Raw genomic sequence first — 20,446 nt, 5'->3', positions numbered from 1 at the left:
ATTCATCACAACAAGCTCACATTTCTTTTCTAGCAACCTTTGAGCCTAGTAGTTTTGAGGAAGCTAGCTAGAATGAACATTGGGTAGCAGCTATGAATGAAGAGTTGGATCAAATCGAGAAGAATAACACTTAGGAATTAGTTCCACGACCAAAAGATAAAAATGTCATTGGGATTAGATGGGTGTTCAAGAACAAATTGAATGAAAATGGGTAGGTTACCAGAAGCAAAGCAAGATTGGTTTGCAAAGGCTATGCACAAGTGGAAGGAATTGATTTCGACGAAACATTTGCACCAGTTGCCAGAATGGAAGCCATCCTGATGTTTCTCGCCTATGCATGTTCAAGAAAAATAAAAGTCTATGAAATGGATGTTAAGTGAGCATGTCTGAATGGAGAATTAGAAGAAGAATTTTACATCGAACAACCTGAAGGTTTTCTACTATCAGAGAAAGAAGACTATGTTTGCAGGTTAAAGAAGGCTCTGTATGGTCTCAAGTAGGCTCCCAGAGCATGGTATGCTCGTCTTGATGGATATCTACATAAACAAGGGTTAAAGAAAGGTACTGCTGATAACAATCTTTACGTACAAATAGATAAGGATAATTTAAAAATCGTTGAGGTATATGTCGATGATATAATATTTAGTAGCAATTATGATCGACTAAGTACGAACTTTGCTACAAAGATGCAAAGTGAGTTCGAGACGTCTTTACTTCGTGAGTTGACATACTTCTTAGGGCTTCAAACATCTCAACAAGACAAAGGAATATTTATATGTCAAGCCAAGTACATCAAGGAAATGCTCAAGAAATTCAAAATGGAAGATTGCAAACTCGTCCTTACTTCGATGGTAACAGGTTGCAAATTGAGCATAGACGACTCATCTAAGGATTTGGATCAGAGGTTGTATAGATCTATGATTGGTAGTCTTCTATATGTAACAACCTCCCGACCAGATCTTATCCATGTAGTTGGACAAGTAGCAAGATTCCAAGCAGCACCAAAGAATCACATATTATTTCCGTCAAAAGAATTATTATATATCTAAAGGGCACAACAGAATATGGCTTGTGGTATCCCAAGGGCAACAATCTCATTATTCAAGCCTTTACAGATGCAGATTGGGAAGGAAGCATTGATGATCATAAGAGTACTAGTGGAGCAGGATTCTATCTAGTTGGTTGTCTCGTATCATGGTTTAGCAAAAATCAAACCTCAATCTCGTTATCTACAGTGGAAGTAGAATACATTGTAGTGGAAGCTTGTTGTACTCAAGTCCTTTGGATGAAACAAACTCTGCAAGATCTTCAAGTACAATTCAGTGAGCTCGTTCCCATCTTCTGTGATAACACTAGTGCCATCAAAATCTCCAAGAATCCTATCATGCATTCAAAAACAAAACACATTCCGATAAAATATCATTTTGTTAGAGAACAAGTCACTGAAAAGAATATCAAACTTGAATATGTTGGTACAAAAGAAAAAATTGCTGATATCTTCACTAAACCTTTACCTCGTGAAGCATTTGAATATCTTCGCTAGAAGCATGGGATTCTCCCAAGTTCTCATTAGATTTTCCTTATTTAGAAAATAAAGGGGGAGTGGAAGTGTGTACAGGTCCGTGGGATGGTTGTGTGTTAGGGGGAGTTACCCTTTGCCATTAATGTCAAAGGGGGAGAGAAGGCAGTAGGAAGAGGTGCCATGATCGTAGGGGGAGTACTTGTGTTGCCATCAATGCCAAAGGGGGATATTGTTGATCTAAAGATGATCTGAGGTTGTCATTGATGTCAACCCAAGAAGCACCAAGGCTACCTTGATCTTATAAGGGAATTTTTACTTGACAGCTTACTCTATTTTGAGTCAAGGATCTTCCAGATAGATTCTACTCATTGAGATGTTTCCATTGATATATGGCATGCCAAGTAATTCTTCATGGTTTGAGAGATATTCATGTTTGAAGTTAGTAACCCCAGTTAGTGGGCTAAAACCCTATGGGGTTGTGGCATGGCACTCATAATTGGTTTTGGTCATTGAATAGTCATTAATTAATAATTTTTTAAGCTCCTAAAATCCCTCCAATATTCTCTATAGAAGTCCCTCTCAACTCTATAAAAAGAAATCTCATATATCCTCCAAATGTAGTAATTGTGGCATTTTCGCTATAACTTCATTTCTGCGAAGTCTTAGATTCTAAAATTAAAATCCATTTGATTCAAAATCCTGATGAACGTTGCGACCAAATTTCAAATCTTGGTTCGCTATATTTTCATAGATATGATCTGTGGAAGTTAGGATTTTTGCATGCTGTTGAATTTCATCTCAAAGAAGCGACCTTGGGAAAATCATCATAACTCTCTCTCTGAGAAGATGATTGGAATTTTGTAAAAAGTAGCAGATAGTGCACAGAATGTAGTTTTCTATGTATCAAGTTTAGAGCCGAAGGAAGATACAGTGACATGTGGCACGTCATACAAGTTCTCTCTACTGAACTAGACCATAATTAGGTGATTGTGAGAAATTGGGCATAACTCTGTCTTGAAGAGTTCAAATCGGGTCAGACCTGTGGCATTGGAAAGAAGACTCAGAGGGCTTCTACAAGAATGAAGATCACATGTTGGGTATCTGAAATTGTAGAGATAAATCAGATTAAATATCGTGCTCCTAGAAGGCAAGAAAAACTAGATCAAGTGTTGTCAAGGGGTGCAAAGGACCAGAGTTTCTATAACTTCATTTCTGCGAAGTCTTAGATTCTAAAATTAAAATCCATTTGATTCAAAATCCTGATGAACGTTACGACCAAATTTCAAATCTTGGTTCGCTATATTTTCATAGATATGATCTGTGGAAGTTAGGATTTTTGCAGGTTGCTGAATTTCATCTCAAAGAAGCGACCTTGGGAAAATCGTCATAACTCTCTCTCTGAGAAGATGATTGGAATTTTGTAAAAAGTGGCGGATAGTGCACAGAATGTAGTTTTCTATGTATCAAGTTTAGAGCCGAAGGAAGAAACAGTGACACGTGGCACGTCATACAAGTTCTCTCTACTGAACTAGACCATAATTAGGTGATTGTGAGAAATTGGGCATAACTCTGTCTTGAAGAGTCCAAATCGGGTCAGACCTGTGGCATTGGAAAGAAGACTCAGAGGGCTTCTACAGGAATGAAGATCACATGTTGGGTATTTGAAATCGTAGAGATAAATCAGATTAAATGTCGTGCTCCTAGAAGGCAAGAAAAACTAGATCAAGTGTTGTCAAGGGGTGCAAAGGACCAAAGTTTCTAGGGCGGCAAAGAGCAAGGTGTAGCAAAATGATGCAGCAGAGGTAAGATACAGGTAAGTATCTTCTGTATATGCATGTTCATATATTAATTGCATTAGGTTCTTTGTATTCTAATTTGTTATTTTTGTTTAGCACTGACATATGCTCTGCAGGATGAGGTAAGTTTTGCTATTATCATTTCATGGGTATTTCCTTGAAGAATTTTTGCAGGTATTATATATTCATCAAGAGAAGACTCAATGCATAATCTAATGTTCTAAAGATGAGAAAGGGTAGCATGACAAGAGCAGAAATCAAGGTGCAGAACAACAACAATAAGTTCACCACATGAAATCTTCAAGTGGGCAACACTGCATACAGACATTGTAAAAGTATCATTGTACAGAGTCATTGTAAAAGCATCTTTGTAAAAGTTGTACAAGTGTCTATCTACCAAGAGTTGAAGAGGCAGTGTCAAGAGGTCTAGGATCATCATTAGGTGGTTGTGTCATAGTTGGGGTTATGGTCTAGTGTGTCTTATTTTTCTACATCATTCTATATCATTGTAAAGTGGACCATTTTCCCTGGTACAAGAGTCCGTTCTTCTTTTATTCTTCTTTAGGGTGGTAGGGTGGTACTAGGATGGTGCATGAAGTTACCAACAAGTTCAAGCCTGTGAAAACTTCAGGGTGGTAGGGTGGTGCTAGGGTGAGTTTTAGGTCATTGGGTGTTGGGGTATCCGTTTAGTTGACTACTGAAGAATCTCAGGCGTTGGAGCATCCATCTAGTGGGAGCTGGAGAAGAATGCTTTTCTAGATTCTAGGAAGTTGGATCTTTCTTTTCAATTGGAGTTGAAGATTAAAGAATTATTAGAAAAGCGTTAGGTGGCTTTTCACTTGTGTTCTTTTTTTCACTGTTGTTACTCCATAAACATTAATGATAATTGAAGATCAACTAATCCTCTGAAAATTTTTAAAAGTGCTAATTGCTAAGGAATATTGATTCACCCCCCCTCTCAGTATTTTCCAACAATTGGTATCAGAGCTTGGTTCCTTCAATAGCAGTTTAACAACTGGAGGGAGATCATGGAGCATACCAAGAATGGTGTACCTCTATTCAGTGAAAATAATTATGCACTTTGGAAAGGAAGAATGGAGGTCTATCTCTTAGCACAAGATTACGAAGTATGGGACGTTGTTCAAAATGGATTTACACCAACCGCGGATGAACAAGGTAAGAATAATTTGGTAAATGATGCAAAAGAAAAGAATATTATTATCAGTGGACTTATTGAATTTGCTTATCATAATGTGTTGCATTTTAAAACAGCCAAAAATGTATCGGACAAGCTTGAGAATATATATGCAGGTGACTCAAATCTCAAAGAAGCAAAGTTTCAAATCTACAGAGCAAAATTTGAGAAACCCAGAATGAAAGAAGATGACAACATTACTGCATACTTCCAACACGTTGATGAAATAACCAACACTCTTGAAGGATTGGGAGAGCCTGTTGGTGAGAAGACTATTATACGAAAGATTCTTAGAACGTTTCCAGGAAGATTCAACCTAAAGGTATCTGTTTTATAATATAGTGCAAATATGGACAAACTCAGCAAAGAGGAATTACATGGAGTTCTCATAGCATATGAAATGAGACTTGATGAAGAAGAGGGTACTTCGCATCTAGAAACTGCGTTCGCTGCATCTAAGAAAACCAATAAGGACAAACAACCTTCAAAGGCAAGGACCTACACCTACACCTGCAAGTGTGAAGAAAAGGAAGATGATGAAGAAGGTTTTTCAGATGGAGAATATGCTTACTTTAAGAGAAAACTAAAAATTAGTAAGGGAAAATTCAAAGGTAAACTTCCATTGACATGTTTTGGTTGTGGTGAGGTTGGGCATTTCGCAACAAAATGTCCAAACATAAGTGATGGAAACTCAAAAGGAAAGAAAGGCTTTAAGAAATTCAACAAGCAAGGCAAGAAGAAAGGATTCAAAATGAACTTTCTCTCTAAATAAGATAGCTCATCATCCGACGAAGACAGTGACAGCGAAGAAGAAGCCAATGAGAGAGTACTGTTTATGGCCAAGCACAATAAACAAGAGGTATCAAACAACGAAGAAGAAGGGTTGACCATAGAAGAATTTTCTAAGGAGGCAATCAAGCTTATAAAAGAGCTAAAGGCTGAGAAGATCCATTCCAATACTCTTGAAGAACAAGTTCAAGGTCTCAAAATTGAAGTTGAATAACACAAATGTATTGAAGAGTCACTTCAAAAGAAGTTGGAAGAGAGAAACCGAGAAAGGGAAGCATTAGAAGCCGAAGTAGTCTCGCTGTGTAAGGAAGTGAAGAAGGGAAAAACTGTCTAAAACTACGCCAACGGCACAAGGGCGTTGGAAGAACTCATCAACAATCAACGATCTTACAATGAAAGAACTGGCCTCGGTTACAAAGAAGAAGAAGTAGGACCTTCTACAATAAAATACAATGAACCTATGAGATCTGATAGGCATGCAGACTTCATTGAACAAGATTCACAAGAACAACCTTGGAAGATAATTCCCCGACGAAGATTTCCATCCAGGTACCAACATATTTTTCATGGCTATTGTTATTCATGTGGAAAATTTGGTCATAGAGCTGTAGAATGTCGCACGTACCCTAGGAACCAATAAAATTCCAGGAGATCTGTCAAATATGAACCTCCCAGGGCTCAACAAAACATAAATATATTTGACCATTTAAGAAGTGATATTGAATGTTACAAATTTCGAAACTTTGGACACATAGCCAGAGACTTTGGACTTGAAAATCCTCCAGAAGAATCTTCGAAGCCACAGAACAAACAAACATGGAAGAAGAAGAACACTGATAATTATGCTTTTGTTCTCAAGGATAAAAACAACAAAGATGTGTGGTATGTTGATAGCGATTGCTCAACGCATATGACTGGAGATAGAAAGAAATTTGTATCTGTGAAAGAGAAGAAGGATGAAACCGTGTCCTTTGGAAATGATGGATCTTCAAATGTTAATGGATCAGGTACCATCAGTCTCGGAAGAAAAGATGCTCTAGCAAAGAATGTTCTATTGGTTGAAAACATGAATCACAATTTGCTTAGTGTTGGACAAATGTGTGATCAAGGACACGTAATGCTATTCAACTACACAAAATGTTAAATTAGGAAAGGCAAGTATGGTAAAATTGTGGCTACAGTGAGTCGAGCTCCAAACGACATATATGTTCTGGATGAAGCAACTAAAGCATGTCTACTAGCTAAAGAACATGAAAGCTGGTTATGGCACAAATGAATGGGTCACATAAACTTTGACAATCTTGTCAGGAAAAACAAAAAGGAAGCAGTACGAGAAATGTTGAAAATCTCAAAACCTTCCAACACACTATGTGAGCCCTGTCAGCACGGCAACCAGGCAAAATGTGGATTTAAAACAAAATAACACTATGCATCACATCCATTGGAATTTATACATACTGATCTATGTGGTCCTATGGGAACAACGGCTTAGATGGAGAATTATATTTCGTGTTAATGATAAATGACTATACCAGGATGACAACCGTCAGTTTCCTAAAGAAAAAATATGAAGCATTTGAGTGCTTTATGATCTACAAGGAGTTGGTTGAAAATGAAATTGATTTAAAAATAAAGTGTCTAAGATCAGATAATGGCGGGGAATTCACTTCCAAATTATTTTAGCAATACTGTGACAAAAATGGAATAAAAAGACAATTTTCAACAGCACGAACACCTCAGCAAAATGGAGTTACGGAAAGAAAGAACAGAACCGTATAGGAAATGGGTAGAACAATGCTGAAGGACTCAAAATTGGATGAAAAATTATGGGTTCAAGCAATTGATAAGGCAATATTCATTATCAACAGAAGTCTTCTTAGAAATAATTGCAATAAGACCCCATATGAATTATGGAAAGGAAAACTGACTATTGTAAAATATTTCAGAATCTTCGGAATCAAATGTTATATCAAAAGAGAAGATCTAAAGTTGGGTAAGTTTGAATCGCGTGTTGATGAAGGTATCTTTGTTGGTTACTCACGCAAAGGAAAGGCCTATAAATGTTATAATCTGAGACGAAAATAGATAATGGAGAGAATAAATATTACATTTGACGAAGATAGTGTTCTAATGAATAATGATGAGGATCTAGAATCTTTGAAACTTGAGACAGAGGCTGAAAAAGGTGCAGAGAAAATTCTAGAACATGAAGCAACTGTCAACGAGGAAGAAGTAAATAACGATCAACAAGATATACAGGAACAACAACAAGAAGCTCCTCCAAAGAGATCAAAATAATGGATTCAAAAGAACCATTCATTAAATCAAATCGTTGGTGACATAAATGAAGGAATTGGAACAAGAAAACGTTGAAAAATTCGTTCATCACAACAAGCTCACATTGCTTTTCTAGCAACCTTTAAGCCTAGTAGTTTTGAAAAATCCAACTAGAATGAACATTGGGTAGCAGCTATGAATGAAGAATTGGATCAAATCGAGAAGAATAACACCTGGGAATTAGTTCATGACCAGAAGATAAAAATGTCATTGGGACTAAATTGGTGTTCAGGAACAAATTGAAGGAAGATGGACAGGTTACTAGAAACAAAGCAAGATTGGTTTGCAAAGGCTATGCACAAGTGGAAGGAATTGATTTCGATGAAAATTTTGCACCAGTCAGCATTTCTGAATGGAGAATTAGAAGAAGAAGTTTACATCGAACAACCTAAAGGTTTTCTACTATCAGAAAAAGAAGACTATGTTTGCAGGTTAAAGAAGGCTCTGTATGGTCTCAAGCAGGCTCCCAGAGCATGGTATGCTCGTCTTAATGGATATCTACGTAAACATGGGTTCAAGAAAGGTACAACTAATAGAAATATTTACGTACAAATAGATAAGGATAATTTAACAATCGTGGAGGTATATGTGGATGATATAATCTTTGGTAGCAATGATGATCGACTAAGTAAGAACTTTTCTACAAAGATGCAAAGTGAGTGAAGCAAACAAAGTTCCTTCTATAAATTAGTTACTCCAAAAGACTTGGAATATCAATATATCCATGAGGATACAAATATTATATATTAAATAGATGAATAAGAATAAGAATGATGATGAATTACAATGAGAACGAGAGGCTTGCTTATATACCAAGCAAGTGTCTCTTCATGAAGAGTCATGTCTTATTAGACATGCCTCTTCAACCTAATTACTACTTAACTAATAATTAATTATGATTATTATCATTTACATTATATTTATATTATTTATATATTTTATTCGTTACAGTGAGTTCGAGATGTCTTTACTTAGTGAGTTGACATACTTCTTAGGGCTTCAAATATCTCAACAAGAGAAAGGAATATTTATATGTCAAGCCAAGTACATCAAGGAAAAGCTCAGGAAATTCAAAATGGAAGATTGCAAAACTATCCTTACTCTGATGGTAACAAGTTGCAAATTGAGCATAAACGACTCATCTAAGTATGTGGATCAGAGGTTGTACAGATCTATGATTGGTAGTCTTCTATATGTAATAGACTCCCGATCATATCTTATGCAAGCAATTGGAAAGGTAACAAGATTCCAAGCAGCACCAAAAGAATCACATATTATTTCCGTCAAAAGAATTCTTCAATATCTAAAGTGCACAACAGAATATGGCTTGTGGTATCCCAAGGGAAACAATCTCATTATTCAAGCCTTTACAGATGTAGATTGGGAAGGAAACATTGATGATCGTAAGAGTACCAGTGGAGTAGCATTCTATCTAGGTGGTTGTCTCGTATCATGGTTGAGAAAAAAGAAAACCTCAATCTCGTTATCTACAGTGGAAGCAGAATACATTGCAGCGGAAACTTGTTGTACTCAAGTCCTTTGGATGAAACAAACTTTGCAAGATCTTCAAGTACAATTCAGTGAGCCTATTCCCAATTTATGTGATAACACCAGTGCCATCAGCTTCTCTAAGAATCCTGTCATGCATTCAAAAACAAAACACGTTCTGATAAAATATCATTTTGTTAGAGAACAAGTCGCTGAAAAGAATAACAAACTTGAATATGTTGGTACAAAAGAACAAATCATTGATATCTTCACTAAACCTTTACCTCGTGAAGCATTTGAATATCTTCGCCAGAAGCTTGGGATTCTCCCAAGTTCTCATTAGATTTTCCTTATTCAGAAAATAAAGGGGGAGTGGAAGTGTGTACAGGTCTGCAGGATGGTTTTGTTTCAGGGGTAGTTACCCTTTTCCATTTATGTCAAAGGGGGAGAGAAGGTAGTAGGAAGAGGTGCCCTGATCGCAGGGGGAGTACTTGTGTTGCCATTAATGCTAAAGGGGGAGATTGTTGATCTAGATATGATCTGAAGCTGTCATTGATGTCAAACCAAGCAGCACCAGGGGCTACCCTAATCTTGCAAGGGAATTTTTACTTGACAACTTACTCTATTTTAAGGCAAGGATCTTCTAGATAGATTCTACTCGTCGAGATGTTTCCGTTGATATATGGCATGCCAAGTAATTCTTCACGGTTTTATAGATATTCATGTTTGAAGTTAGTAACCCCAGTTAGTGGGCTAAAACCCTATGGGGTTGTGACATGGCACTCATAATTGGTTTTGGTCATTGAATAGTCATTAATTAATAATTTTTAAGCTCCTGAAATCCCTCTAACATTCTCTATAGAAGCCCCTCTCAACTCTATAAAAAGAAATCTCATATATCCTCCAAATGTAGTAATTGTGGCAGTTTCGCTATAACTCCATTTCTGCGAAGTCTTATATTCTGAAATTAAAACCTATTTGATTCGCAATCCTGATGAACGTTGTGACTGAATTTTAGATCTTGGTTCGCTATATTTTTGGAGATATGATCTGTGGAAGTTAGGGTTTTTGCAGGCTGCTGAATTTCATCTCAAAGAAGCGACCTTGGGAAAATTGTCATAACTCTCTCTCTAAGAAGAGGATTGGAATTCTATAAAAAGTGGTAGATAGTGCACGAATTGTAGTTTTATGTATATCAATTTCAAATCTGAAGGAGGAAACAATGACACATGGCACGTCATACAAGTTCGCTCTACTGAACTAGTCCATAATTAGGTCATTGTGAGAGATTGGGCATAACTTTGCCTTGAAGAGTCAAAAACAGGTCAGACCTATGGCATTGGAAAGAAGACTCAGAGGGCTTCTATAGGACCGAACATCACATGTTGGGGATCTAAAATCACAAAGATACATCAAATTAAATATCGTGCTCCTAGAAGGAAAGAAAAACTAGATCAAGTGTTGTTGTCAAAGGGTGCAAAGGACCAGACTTGCTAGGGCAACAAAGAGCAAGGTGCAGCAAAATGATGTAACAGAGGTAAGCTATAGGTAAGTATATTCTATATATGCATGTTAATCTCTTAATTGCATTAGGTTATTTTTATTCTAATTTGTTATTTTTGTTTAGCACTGACATATGCTCTACAGGATGAGGTAAGTTTTGCTATTATCATGTCATGGGTATTTCCTTGAAGACTTTTTGCAGGTATTATATATTCATCAAGAGAAGACTCAATGCATAATCTAATTTTCTAAAGAATGAGAAATGGTAGCATGACAAGAGCAGCAATCAAGGTGCAAAACAACAACAAGAAGTTCACCACATGAAGTCTTCAAGTGGGCAGCACTGCATACAGACACTGTAAAAGTATCATTGTACAGAGCCATTATAAAAGAATCTTTGTAAAGGTTGTACAAGTGTCTATTTGCCAAGAGTTGAATAGGCAGTGTCGGGAGGTCTAGGATCATCACTAGGTGGTTGTGTCATAGTTGGGGTTATGGTCTAGTGTGTCTTCTTCTTCTACATCATTCTATATCATTGTAAAGTGGACCATTTTTCCTGGTACGAGAGTCCGTTATTCTTTTATTCTTATATAGGGTGGTAAGGTGGTGCTAGGTTGGTGTATGAAGTCACCAACAAGTTCAAGCCTGTGAAAAACTTCAAGGTGGTAGGGTGGTGGTAGGGTGAGTTGTAGCTCATTGGGTATTGGGGTATTCGTTAAATTGACTATTGAAGAATATTGGGCGTTGGAGTGTCCATCCAGTGGGAGCTGGAGGAGAATGCTTTTATAGATTCTAGGAAGTTGGAGATTTCTTTTCAACTGGAGTTGAAGATTAAAGAATTATTAGAAAAGCATTCGGTGGTTTTTGACCTGGAGGGGTTTTCCACCTAAAATTTTTATGCCTCCTATGTTCTTTTATTCACTGTTTTTACTGCATAAGCATTAATGATAATTGAAGATTAACTAATGCTCTAAAAAAATTTAAAAATTCTAATTGCTAAGGAACACTGATCCAACCCCCCCCCCCACTCTCAGTATTTTCCAACATTTCTTATCAAGCTTTGTTGCTTGTTTAGGTTTGCAAACCCTAGAATGGAAATTTCCTTGATCCATCAAGAATGTCCAATGGTGATTGAAGAAAATTATGCTTTCTCTAACGATAATAGTATTTTGTCCATAAAAAATTGGCCTTCATTTAAATGTGAAAATAATAACTTCACCATTCTTCAACACCCAACATTCATGACTTTACAGACATTAATAGATTCAATCAAAGCTTCAATAATCCAGGTTTATGAAGGAACAAAATGAAAAACATATTTAAACCAAAAACACAAAGATATAATGAAACAAAACTTCAATTAATAAATAGAAATAACTGAACATTGTTTATATGCAGGAAAGAAACAAAATAGCTCGGGCAATGGTATCTTATCTTTGAGAAGAGATATGACAACTACATGACTTTTGAACTGAGTTAGAATGAGGCTATGACAACTTTTTATCATTAAGAAACAATGAGAAACCCTAAACATAAAAAAACCTAACCCTAGGAGATGAAGCACCAAAAATTTGTGGGCCTCGTTGGGGTTAGTTGGAACGTCAACTTCCTGGGGTCAGGACTTTGACATATGATATCTGTTTGGAATGTATAATACCTCGTTAAAAATCTATTCGAGGAAAAACAACGTTTGACTGCAAACCCTTTCATATTTTATAGGTTTACCAATTTTCCAAAAAAAAATCGTTTAGGGCCTCAAACAACTCTGGAAGTTCATGACTCGAAAAACTATTAAAAATAGAAAGTATGCTGGAAAATAGGAAACTGAAAGGAAATTGTGTGGGGGTCCAAGTGGAATAGGAAAGTGGCCACCAATATCCACTTGGATTATTCAATGTCTTTAGTAATTTATGTCTTTGACTTGTCATAATACTAGGTTTTCAAGTGACTTTAACAAGAGATCTTTTGGTCTCTAAGCCTGAAGAGGGACTCAACCTTTCTTCTAAAATGAAAGATATATGAGTCCACTAGATTTAATAAGTGACCTTGATAGGAACAACTTTAGATTTTGCAAACTTCATAGACAAGCTTCTTAAATTCAGTAAATTGACTTTCAAGTAGTCCTATGATCAATAAACTTCCTTTAGGAATTTTAAAGACTAAATCATGTGAAATATTTATATCATATCTCAGTCAATACAATCTTGTGCAATGTATCATTTAAGTACAAGGCATTGCAGATTTGTAACTTCAAGGAAAATTTGAAATTCAAGTTATTCGTTTCTTTCTATATCATATTTTATCCAAGATCTTTTGCTTATAGATGTATTAAATGTAGGTTGTAACCCCGTACAGAAATTACCTGCATACGAATTCTAAAACACATAAAATAAACAATGCGAGAGCATAGCACATAAAACACATATACACGGAGATTTCCCATGGATCCCAAAACCAGGACTACCAGCTTGATTTTTCATTATGTTCCTTTCAATGTTATAATACATATTTATACATGCCGAAGCATCCAATACCATGGACCGAAAACCATCGTGTCCAAAACCATGGACCAAAAACCATCGCGTCCAAAAACATGTGTGAAAATCATGCATAAAACCATAGGTGGGTCCACCCAAACTAACATAGATTCCAAAACCAAAATTTTCGGGGGCGCTACCCCGAACCCCATAGAGTGGGGTTACCTGCACCCCTCAACCCCCTGTGACCCCCCCGCTATGCAATCGGCGCAACGAAGGGGGGCTTGGCCCTCCCTCTAACCCCCCAGTTAACTACATGGGCTAGTCATGGAAAGAATATATCACAACCCAACATTCTCCCACCTGTTGTTTTCTTTCCACAGGGGGCCACAAGAGAGCTTAGTCATTTATCCATCCTTGCAATGCCCATTGTTTCTCTACACCAAGAAAACTTCTCAGCATCTGCAATATTCTTCAAAGTGTCCACATTTACCAACAACACCTTTTTGTCTTCTATCATATCCCTCACAAAGTGATACTGAACATCAATGTGCTTTGTCTTTGAATGATATACAGGGTTCTTTGCCAAGAAAATTGCACTTTGGGTGTCACAGTCTATCCTTATAGCTCCCTGTACTAACCCCATACTTGAACACAATATCTATAAAAAAACTGCTTCCTTACTTGCATGAGTGGCTGCCATCTATTCTGCCTCTATAGTTGATAGTGCCACTATAGATTTTTTCTTACTCATCCAACTGACTACACCTCCAAATAGGTTAAACACATACCCACTTGTAGATCTTCTCTGATCCAAATCTCCAACCCAGTCTGCATCAACAAAGCCATGAATATCCAACACTCTGTCCAATCCTGGTCTTCCTTGGTAGCACATACAATAATCACTAGTGCCACGCAAATACCTGAAAACCCAATTCACTGTTGTCCAATGCTCCTTTCTTGGTTTTGGCATAAACTTGCTCAATACTCCCACTGCATGTGCAATGTTTGGTTTACTACAAACCATTGCATACATCAAGCTAATGACTACACTTTCATATGAAACATGGGACATGTCCTCTTCCTCTTCTTGTGTCTTGGGACACTGTTTAGCAGATAACTTTACATCTACAAGAATAGGAACCTTCACCAGTTTACTATCTTGCATATTAAATATCTATAATATTGTCTCAACATACTTCCTATAGTTTAACCAGAGCTTCCTCTTTGCCCGATATCTTTTAATTTCCATGCCCAAAATATAGTTTGCAGCACCAAGATCTTTCATGTCGAATTTTGAGGACAATTGGGTCTTCAAATCCTGGATAATTTCTTTGTCATTTCCAACCAACAACATATCATCCACATACAAGACCAGATAAATAACATTGTCACCAATTAATTTAAAATACACACAGTGATTTGCTTTGCTTCTGGTGATGTCAAGTCCCCGTATAAATGTATCAAATTTCTGATACCACATCCTTGGTGACTATTTTAACCCATATAGAGACTTCTTTAACTTGAATACCAGTTCTTTCTTACCCTTCACTACAGAGCCTTCAGGTTGCTTCATGTAGATCTCCTCTTCCAAATCCCCGTGAAGAAATGTTGTCTTCACATCCATCTGTTCTACCTCAAATCAAAAGTAGCAGCAACAGATAAAAGTAATCTAATAGAAGCTACCTTGTCAATAGGAGAGAAAATATCACCAAAATCAATTACCGGCACCTCGGAATAACCTTTTGCTACCAACCGAGCTTTGTATTTCTCCACCTTTCCTTCTGCATTTGTCTTCTTCTTGAACACCCATTTGTTGCCAATGGGTTTCCTTCCAGCTAGCAACTCCACCAGATCCCAAGCCTCATTTTTGTGCAAAGATTCCATTTCATCAACCATGGCCTCTTTCCAGAGTTTTCCATCCTCTGAATCTACTGCTTCCTTCACAGTTCTGGGATCATCATCAGTAATAGATAAAACAAAATTTTAACATAAACCAGATGGACTATACCTTTCTGGTTTCCTTCTTTCTTAAACTGATCTTCTCACACCCGGAGTTTGTGGTTCTTCATCTTCTGATTCCTCCTCTGCTGTAGAGTCTAATTCTTCCTCCTTTAGCTCAAACTCTATCTTCTCCAGTTCCTTTGGTTAGACTTCATGTTTAATAACATCTTTTACCCCTCTAAACGCCACATCTCAATTGTACACAACCTTCCTTGTTACTGGGTTCCAAAGCTTATAACCCTTTAAACCATTCTTATACCCAATAAAGATTCACTTTTCATATTTACTATCCAACTTGGTTCGTTTCTCCTTTGAAACGTGTACATATGCATCACTTCCAAATACCCTCAGATGTGAAAGAGAGGGTTTCTTACCAGTCCATACCTCTTGTGGAGTTTTATCCTCCAACGCTGACTAAGGTGATCTGTTGACCAGATAACATGCTGTCTCCACCGCCTCTGCCCAAAATTCCTGTCCTAACCTGGCACCACTGAGCATGCTTCTTGCCCTTTCCATCAACGTCTTGTTCATTCTTTCTGCAACTCCATTTTGCTGAGGTTTATATGGAGTAGTCTTCTGCGGTGATATACCACACTTCTTACATAATTCTTCAAATTCCTTACTACAAAACTCTCCACTGTTATTTGTCCTCAGCACCTTTATCTTCTTCTCTGTCTGGTTTTCCACCAGAGCCTTGAATTCTTTAAACCTGTCAATGACTTTAGATTTCTTCTTATCCATGTATTCCTTGAGAAGTCATCTATAAATGATACATAGTACAAAGATTTACCTAGTGATGGAACCTTCACAAGTCGAAACACATCACTATGCACAAGCTCTAATATATGTTTCACTCTCTTACCACCAGAGGGGAAACTCACCTGATTCTACTTCCCATATACACAATTTTCACAGAAATCAAAATCCAAAGAGCTATTGCTCATACCTTCTACCATACCTTTACCATGAAGTATTCAAAGGCCCTTCTCTCCAATATGTCCAAGCCTTTGATGCCACAACATGGTCTTCTCTCCAGAGACCACTCGATTTTCTGCTCCACTTTCAGGAACCATAGAACTGTTGCACCCATCAACAACCGTGATACCTTGTAGCTTGTATAGAGTTCCAATCTGAACTCCCGCATCAATACTAGTGCTCCCCGAACCATCTTGCAGGTATCCTTCTCAAACATTGTTTTTACACCTGCATCATCCGACTTGCTTACAGAAATCAGATTTCTGGCCAATGAAGGAATATGCAGAACACCCGGAAGTGTTCTAACCCTTCCACCTTGCAACTTCAACTTTACTTTTCCACGACCAATGATTCTAGCCTTCTTATCATCCTCTAAGAAGACATCACCACCATTGTATTTCTCATACTCGTAGAAGAAGTGAAAGGATGCACCTGAGTCAATCAACCATGCCTCATGATCTATATGTGTACTTGAAGAAGCCAAGTACACATCCCCACCTTCATATGAGGTGGTTTTCGCCTCTGCAGAAGGAGCATCATCAAATCCCTTTCCTTTATCAGGAGATTTAGATTTATAGTCCCTTTTCTAGTGCCCTTCCTTTCTGCATTTCCAACACACCACCTTTACAGGTTTTCCTAGAGATTTAGATCTCCCACTCGATGACTTATTTTTGTTTCTGTTCTGGGACCATCCTCGTATAGACAAGGCATCACCATTCTGGCTCTCCATATTTTTCTGTCTCATCTCCTCCGTTAGCAAGGATGGGACTATTTCATCAAATTGCAAGGCAGTTGCATTGCTACCTATTGCAATAACCAGACTATCCAACGAATCTGGTAGAGAACATAGCAAACTGATGCACTTATATTCATCTGAAATTTTAATATCAACAGATGCTTACTGACTTACCACAGTATTAAATGAGTTTAGATGCTTTGTCACTGAGTCTCCATCTTTCATCCTCAAGTTATAAAGCTTTTTTTGCAGGAACAGTTTATTCACCAGAGACTTAGATTGGTACAAAGTCCCTAACTTGTCCCACAAAGCCTTCACTATAGCTTCCCCTGATACATTCAGCAATATTGAATCTGAGACACACAATCGTATTGTGCTCTTTGCCTTCCGATCCAACTTCTTCCATTCTTTATCAGACACTCCAATTGGTTTAGTACCTGGATCTACGGTGATCCGCTGATCTTTATCCACCAACAGATCCTCCATCTTGAGTTTCCACAACTCAAAACTCTGACCATTAAATTTCTCGATCTCTATATTTCCACTGCTCGCCATCTTCTTTCACCACCAGAATCGATCTCGCAGACCTCCCACTGAATAGCGTCTATCACAGGCTCGAGCAAAACCCCTCAACAACAAAGGTGTCCCTTGAAGCCAAAACAACTCTGATACCAAATGTAGGTTTTAACCCCGTACAGAAATTACTTGCATACGAATTCTAAAACACATAAAATAAACAATGCGAGAGCATAACACATAAAACACACATACATAGAGATTTTCCCCTGGATCCCAAAACCGGGACTACTAGGTTGATTTTTCATTATGTTCCTTTCAGTGTTATAATACATATTTATACGTGCTGAAGCATCCAATCATAGAAAATTTTAGGGGCGAATGTTCGCCCTTTGGCGAAATTAAGGGGTTTTAAATTTTTAGTGGGCGAATATTTTGTATCATAGTACATTTTTACAAATCACCTCAAATAGCCCACCTTATTTTAAGGGAGAGGGTAAAAAAGGTAAATTTAGCCCTTGAAATTAGGAGCTACAACCTTCCATTCGCCCATTTTCAAGAATAGGTTTTATTTAAGTGAATCCATTCGCCATTTTCAAGAATAGGTTTTATTTAAGCGAATCCTATGGGCCAAAGGCCCAAATACCATATTTATAAAAGAAGTATGGTAAATTAATAAAAATATAAATAAATGAGAGGTATGGTAAATAAATAAAACATTTTTTATATTTACTCCATAAGTCACCTTATATACATGCAAGGGCATAAACAAATAAAAATATAAGTAAAGTGGAGGTATGGTAAATAAATAAAACGTCTTTTTATACTTACTCAAAAGAAATGGTAAATAAATAAAAATATAACTAAACTAGATGCATGGTAAATAAATAAAACCTCTTTTTATATTTAGTCCATAACCCTCATTCTATTTATGAAGGCTCAAGTTTTATTTAAGTGAATCCTATGGGCCAAATACCATATTTGTAAAAGAGGTATGGTAAATTAATAAAAATATAAATAAACGAGAGGTATGGTAAACAAATAAAGCATTTTTTTATATTTACTCCATAAGTCACCTTATATTTACGAACACTCAAAAAATGTGTTATATTTAGGTGAAACCTATGGGCAAAATACTATGGGACAAATACCATGGACTAGATTGTTATTAATACCATGCAAAAAAACATTATTAACCCTAATATTAGTATTAATAAAAATAAAAATGGCACATGGTATTGACCCATGGTATTCACCAAAATGGCACATGGTATTGACCCATGGTATTCACTTGGAATGTAGCCTATTTAAATGGGGGAATTAAACCAGCATAGATCCATCTTTACTCTGGATCTACTAACCCCCGAGAGGTATCAAATATCGTGATATGCAAACTAGCATAGAGTGAAAAAATATTTGATCCGATCAAGAGTAAAAATGGATGTTGTAATTTAATGTATGTTAAACATTTTAGCTTGGTTAAAATAAAAAATAAAATAAAAATCAACTATTAATTTTATTAATTTTTATAAATTACTAATAGTAATTTTTAAGCTCCAGGTTTATGATAACCCATGGTAATACCATGGTATTCATGTGAGCATAGACTATTTAAAGGGGAAATTCTATCATCTTAGATCCATCTTAATTCTGGGTCTACCAAGTGCTCATAGGGATAAATAGATTTCATCCCCCTAAGAGTGGTAGATGTGGAGTTAAGATGGATATAGGTTGGTTTTTATGATAATGAAGATATTAAATAGACTTAGGAAATTATATTGTAAAAAAATCTTAATGTGAATGGTTAAAGCATAGACATTGGACAAGTATATTTGTATACTTCTGTTTTAAACTGAAACAAATCCAGGGCTAAAAGGAATGGATTGATTGCACTATTCATCCTTCTATAACTTTCCAACATATGCTGGAGTAAACAGATTGTAATTTGGGTAATTTTTCTAATTGCAAATAGGAACATACTTGTGTATTGGCAGGGTGGTTACAGGTCCCTAGAAGTGATGAATTTGAATTTTTCTTGGTTTTATATATAGTATTAGGTTTTTTCTCATGCTTTTTGTGAATGGCACGGGTGAATTTTATCCTACACCCACTAGGTTATCGATATGTAATTTCGGTAATTTTGATTTCAAAAGATATTTCAAAGAAATGCAATGATTTCATTTGTGTATTCAATAAACACAAGATTTTATAATTGAGTAAAATATTCGCCATGCCTGGTAAGAGATTCGCCAAAAAATTATATATACATATCATATTATTGATAAAATCGCCTTCCATTTTTCCTATATACCATGGAGATTCGCCCATTTATTATACATGTAAATTTAGGGGGGGTTCTTAAAATTTTCCCTGCATCCAATACCATGGACGGAAAACCATCACGTCCAAAACCATGGACCGAAAGCCATCACGTCCAAAAACATGTGCAAAAATCATGCACAAAACCATAGGCGGGTCCGCCCAACCTAACATAGATTCCAAAACCAAAATTTTCTGGGGCACTGCCCCGGACCCCATAGAGTGGGGTTACCTACACCCCTCAAACCCCCTGTAACCCCCATGCTACGTAATCGGTGCAACGAAGGGGGGACTTCTTCCCCCCTCTAACCCCCCGATTAACTACGTGGGCTAGTTGTGGAAAGAATATAACACAACCCAACATTAAAGAATTACATGCATAAATTGTAGCTTAAACATAGAAATTTAATGTGCACATGAGAGAAGAGGAGAAACACATAAAACATGAAAGAAGACAAGAAACTTGATAACAGAGTTCGTTCGACTTGGACTACGTCTGCGAGCCCTGCTCGATCAATGGGGAGGCCTTCATTCATTAAATGGCATGATAAAGAAGAGTACAAGCATCAGTTACAAAAAGGAGTTTTATACCTCCATACTGAAAAATGGCTGAAAAATGCAAAACTTTGTTGGAGAAACGAACAACACCATTGCGTTCGTGGCGTCGAGAAATGTTGAAACCATATAAAATTTGTCAACATCTGACAAAGTGAAAATCTGATCCACCTGCAAAATAACCTGCCTCAAACTACATGCGCTCTCCTCTCTACCTAGGCACACTGATGAACT

This window comes from Pinus tabuliformis, chromosome 6 (genome assembly GCF_031772625.1).
Source record: "Pinus tabuliformis cultivar Carrire ecotype Pingquan chromosome 6, CPIR1, whole genome shotgun sequence".
NCBI classification, from domain to species: domain Eukaryota; kingdom Viridiplantae; phylum Streptophyta; class Pinopsida; order Pinales; family Pinaceae; genus Pinus; species Pinus tabuliformis.
Note: the sequence above shows the minus strand (reverse complement) of the source record.